This window comes from Plecotus auritus (assembly GCF_963455305.1).
Source record: "Plecotus auritus genome assembly, chromosome: 12".
In the NCBI taxonomy this organism is placed as follows: Eukaryota; Metazoa; Chordata; class Mammalia; order Chiroptera; family Vespertilionidae; genus Plecotus; species Plecotus auritus.
The window spans coordinates 32,261,807-32,267,806 of record NC_137778.1 but is presented as its reverse complement, the minus strand read 5'-3'; positions in this window follow the sequence as shown (position 1 = coordinate 32,267,806).

Below are 6,000 nucleotides of genomic sequence, written 5' to 3'. Positions count from 1 at the left end.
TCGATGAGAAAGAAACATCGATCAGCTGACTCCTGCACACCCCCCATTGGGATGTGACTGCAACCAAGGTACATGCCCTTGACCGGAATCGAACCTGGGACCCTTCAGTCCACAGGCCGACGCTCTATCCGTTGAGCCAAACCAGTTAGGGCAAGACCCACACTCTTAACCTCTATCTGATGACCTCAGGTTATAGGAGAGGAAGACTCTCACAAGTTGTTTGGTTGGGATTTTTGTTTATTTGTTTTTGCCAACTCAGGTTAAATTATATCAGGCTTTAAAGACTAAAACAGGATGGATTCCTAATTGAAGAGTTAACTGCTAAGGCCCTGACTGGTATGGCTCATTGGATAGATCATCAGCCCATGCACCAAAGGGTCATGGGTTCAATTCCTGGTCAAAGGCACATACCTGGATTGCAGGTTGAATCCCCAGCCCCAGTTGGGGTGCTTGCAGAAGGCAACCAATCGATATATCTCTCTTACATCAATGTTTCCCTCTCTCTCCACCCCCACCCCCCCCCCCACTCTTTCTAAAAACCAATGGGAAAAATATCCTCATGTGAGGATTACCAAAAAGAGAGAGAGAGAGAGAGAGTTAATTGCTAAGTAAGCAAAAAAGTGAAGAAGCATATAGTAGAGACTTGGCTACTACAATAGTTATGCCTCACTCACAGATACATGGAGAAAGTTCTGTGTTTGGTGCCCATCAACCTAAAATCCTCCTTACAGTTGGCAACTTCAGCCACTTTCACAGCCACAGATTGTGTCCACTTTGGCCAAGCATCCCCCAAATCCCACCCATCATCGCAAGAGGGCTCTGCGGGAGATAGATGAGCACAAGTCCATTGCCATTACTGGAAACACAATTCACAGGCTCTGTCCTAAGCACAGAGGGCCATCAGGTCATGCGGGACAGCCTATGTCCTGAAGAAATGTCCTCATTTGCCAGGATGCCCCAGGCTGCTTGAATTGTTTGAATTCCGAAGGGCTATTCGCTCTGGGTCCAGAGCCCTTTATTTGAGGCTTAGGATAAAAAAGGAGGCAATGACCACATTCATTTAACGCGCAGCTGAGCGTGGAGGTGTGGTTGAACCTAAACGCAAAAGCAAACTGAAAGTGACATTTAATCACTTTTTTAGGCACTGAATTTAGGTGCTCTGTCATTGTTGCCTAGCCATTTCTTAGGTGTGATGAGGGTCAGCACAGGTAACATGGAGTTCCTCTAAGCTGCGGCATTATCATATGTCATAATGCAAAACCACTGTGCCACAATAAGCACGTGTGCTAGGTGCATGCCCGTGTTAGGCCTGCCGCGGAGAAGTCAGCAAGTTGTGATTGCCAGAAATGCCTCTCCTTGTTGGAGCGCAGCCCCTGCGGCTGGGCTGCTGGGCTCACACTTCACCTCTGCCTTTGAGTAGCTGTGGGACTGGGTGAGTTATTTTGCTTCTCTGTGCCTCAGTTTCCTTACTCATAAAAGGGGGTTAGTAACAGTTCTTAGCTCTTGGCATCACTGTGAGGACCTAAGAAACTAATTCACGCCAAGGGCTTGTAACATTTCCTGGGACATGCTGCCGCGCATTTCAATCTTGGATTTAAAAACGTGTCAAAGGGACCTCATCCGAATGGTGGAGCCCTAAGAGGGTGAAGTCAAGCACTAACACTTTTTTAAAGTAATTCTGATCACAGTCCCAACCAAGTACTGGATCAAGTTCAAAAAGGGGGTCAGCCCTGGCCTGTGCAGCTCAGTTGGTTGAGCATCGTCCCATGCACCAAAAAAAGTGGTCAGATGGATTTCAGGAAACAAACCATAAAACCGCTTTGTTTGCTAAGAATCCACTAATGTAGGGATGGTCGGCTCTGAGAAAGAGACTCAATCCCTACTGTTTTAATTCACAACTCTCATTTTCCACTCAATGGCAAGAGTGTTTAGTTCCTTCAAGGAATTATATTAGTTATGTTTTAGGAGTATTTTGAGGATTTCTTATATTCTCACTCATCTCTTCCCCAATGAGATCAATGAGGCACCCTGGAGTATTTCAAAACCAGGCTTTGCCTAGATGTAGTAGAAAGGGGGAAAGACACGGCATAGAAATGCTATTAGACTGGAGTCATTCTCCCAATCCAAGAACTTCCTTTTAGAATTTTCAGCTAAATGTCCCAATATATAGGCATGTAAATACATTCTTGTCCACTAGCTTAAAATGTTTCTGAAGAATGGGCTTAAAGCTGCTAGGACTGGTAATAGTATTTACTCTCCAGTTCAGCTATAGGAGTTCTTGGATGATGTGACTTTTAGTAACATTGCTTTACTGGGTTCTTTTTTTAAAAATATATTTTATTGATTTTTTACAGAGAGGAAGGGAGAGGGGTAGAGAGTTAGAAACATCGATGAGAGAGAAACATCGATCCGCCGCCTCCTGCACACCCCCCACTGGGGATGTGCCCGCAACCAAGGTACATGCCCTTGACCTGAATCGAACCTGGGACCCTTCAGTCCACAGGCTGACGCTCTATCCACTGAGCCAAACCGGTTTCGGTGCTTTACTAGGTTCTTGCCTCCCAGCTCCTCCACATGGGACGGGCCGGACACATGTTGGCTAGCACTGTTGCTAAATGCAGGCATTGGGTAAGCTGGGTAAGATGTTCTGCACACCAGGCAACAGCTAACTCAGATGCCTTGGAGCGGGCAGATCACAAGTAAATGAAGAGAGAGAGCCCCTGGGGACAACCCTACCTCAGTTCCAGTCTGTTTCGGCCATGTAGGAAACAGGGCAGGGGATTTTCAGATGTTCCCATATTTTCAAGAGAAGCCAGAAATTGAGGTTGTCATAGGAAATCTGATTTTAAGGTTGGCAAATTATTAATTTACTAACTAAATATTCTTAAAGAATTGCATGATGACCAAATGTGTACATACCATGAATTCACAACCTCTGGCCACTAATGACACCTCCTGCACATGACCTTGGAGCACTCATCATATTAAGTTCATGTCCATGTTATTATTTGCCTTGCTTGCCCACTGGCCTGGTTACTGTACACCCATCATTTCACTTCATCTCCCACAACAACACAATAAATTAGGGACTAATACTACTATCTTCATTTACAGATAAGAAAACTGAATCTGGAAGAGTTGAGTAACTTACCCAAGGTCACAGAACAAGTGCTCAGGGGATTTGCCCTGGGGCAGCCATGCACTCTAGCGGAGGGGTGGGACTCCACTAGCACCTTTGCCCTAATGTCATGGATTAGATTGAGCTCATCTCTCAGACCAGGGGTCCTACTACATTCAAATACAGTGTGGTCAGATGTTAACCACTCAAACCATAAAATGTACTTAATTCTTCTTTAGCGAAGGACAGCAGTATTAGGCTTTTGCCAATGAGTATCTAAAAATAGGGATTGTAAAAGCCACCATGAAGCAATTCCAAGCCATAAATTCCAATGTCTGAACTTGCAAAATTTGGCAAAAAAAAAAAAAAAAAAAAAGTATTATGAGTAATGCCAAACATAAGGGAGGAGGAAGGGAAAAGGTAAAGCATGGAGGACTATTGGATTTTTGTTTTCCCATGATAGTGGTGAGAACTAGAGACTGTAAAAAGAGGAAAAATCTGTATGGATTTTTACCGGAGCTGGTTTTAATTTTTTTCAAATTTCTTACGACGGCATATAGTTACCAAGCAACTGTAACCAAGTTACAGTGATGAAAATACAGCACACACACAAACCTGATCTTTCCAATGAATAGCCCCTGACTCATTTTCACCAGTCCTGAATACCACTGTTCACAGATCTGCAGCAGCTATGATATCATCATTTCTTCCCAGTGAGCCAGAGGGAAAGAAACTGTGTGTGTGTGTGTGTGTGTGTGTGTGTGTGTGTGTGTATGAAAAATGGGGCAGGGGAGCTGGGCAGGAAGTCAGATGATCTTGATTAATTCCCCCAGCAGCAGGCTTAGTCAGATTAGTTTAGGACACTGATAAATTTTAATAGAGCCACCCTGTATTTTGAGGGAACTGATTCAAGACTGACCAGCTCTACCCGGCCAGCGTGGCTCAGTGGTTGAACATCAATCTATGAACCAGGAGGTCACAGTTCGATTCCTGGTCAGGGGATATGCCCAGGTTGTGGGCTTGATCCCCAATGTGGGGCGTGCAGGAGGCAGACGATCAACGCATCTCTCTCATCATTGATGTTTCTATCTCTCTCTACCGCTCCCTTCCTCTTTGAAATAAATAAAAATATATATTAAAATAAATAAAAAGATTGACCAGCTTCTATAAAGCGGTGAGGTGCAATGGGTTACTCACACAGGCTCTAGCATCAGACTGCCTTGGTTTAAATTCCAATTTCTTTATTTATTGGATATGTTTATGTTGGTACCTAATGTGATAGGCAGAATAATGCAGCCCCCACCAAGGATGTTCATGTCCTAATCCCCAGAACCCATTGCCCAAAACACGGCAAAGGGGAATTAAGGTTCCAGACGGAATGCAGGTTATCAATCAGCTGACCTTAGACTAGGAATTATCCAGGCATGCCAAGGTAGACAGCAGAGTTCTTAGGAGTCAAAGCGAGGCAGAAGAGTGGGAGTTAGAGGAAGATGTGATTATGAAAGAAAGGCACAGAGAGGTTAGCATTGTTGGCTTTAAAGGGGCCGTCCCTAGAAGCTAGAAAGGGCAAAGAAACAGATTCTCCCCCTCAAGCCTCCAGGAAGGAAAACAATCCCGCTGACATGGAGATTCTAACCCAGCAGGACCTGGGTTAGACTTCTAATCTACAGATCTGTAAGATAACAATACATTTCTGTTATTTAAACTGCTACATTTGTGGTGATTTATTAAAGCAGCAATAGAGAACCAATATAACTGAAAATACAAAATATTATTAAATGATAAAAATAAAATTCAGAACATACAAGTCCACACACACACACACACACACACACACACACACACTGCCTGCAGCTGGGTTTAAATTTCAATGGGAAATGAAGAGTGTGGTGCTGGTGCTTCAGTGATTCAACAGGGACCAGCCAGACCAGCGAACACAGGTCAGGGACCTGGGCCCAGCCTGGCTCCACAACAGACTTGCTGAATGAAGTTCTTAAGATTCTTATGAATCAGTCCTTTCTCTGGGCCTCAGCTTTTCTCATTCAGATAAGAAATACTTACAGAACACCTGCCACTGGGCTGGGCTGGGCTTTAATGGAGTCAAAAAAAATGAGTCATTGTCCTTGGCCTCAAGGAGATTCTCGGTCACTCTGGAAGAGAAAGGCGGTGACCAGAGGCTGTCTGAGGTCTCCTCCTGCTTTAACAGTCCATGAATCCACGAGTCGAAAGAGAATTTCATGCTTACTACCTTTTATGAATGTGTGCGAGGTTGCCTGAGTTCACAAATATTTTAGGTTGCAGGAAACAGTCATGTGAAATTGGAGCACTGAAAATGTTTCTCTAAAACAGCAAAGGAAATCACAATATCTGTTTTCCTCCATTCAAAACATCAGTTAAACATTCCTTTTTTTCCAGACTAAAGTGTAAGTATTTCTATTATGTTCAATTACATTTAATTCAGTGTCTCCCCAACCCTAATCCCACCTCCCTCCAAAAAACCAGTGAGTACTTACTATTACTTTCTTCTCTTGATAGTAATTATTAGTTTATAATATCAGTGCTGCTATGTTAGCTTTCATTTACATGTATAGAGGCAACTTTAAGTGAGTACATTTTAAGACAAATTTTAAGTTCTTAAAAATAAGAGAAATAATCTAAAGGGAGAGAGAGAAAGAGTAGGAAGGAGAGTGACTTATAAGGAATAAAGAAGCTTCGTTAATGTAGGAAGCAAAATGTAATCGTGGTGGACAGGATTAAGAAGGAAGTTTAACGACAACACTAAAACAAAAACAAAAAAAATTTTAAAGAGAGAGAAATGTGGTAGGAAAACAGCCAGGAGGAAAGTGAGACGGCTCTTCTTCCCGCTCTGTTTAATTCTTGTC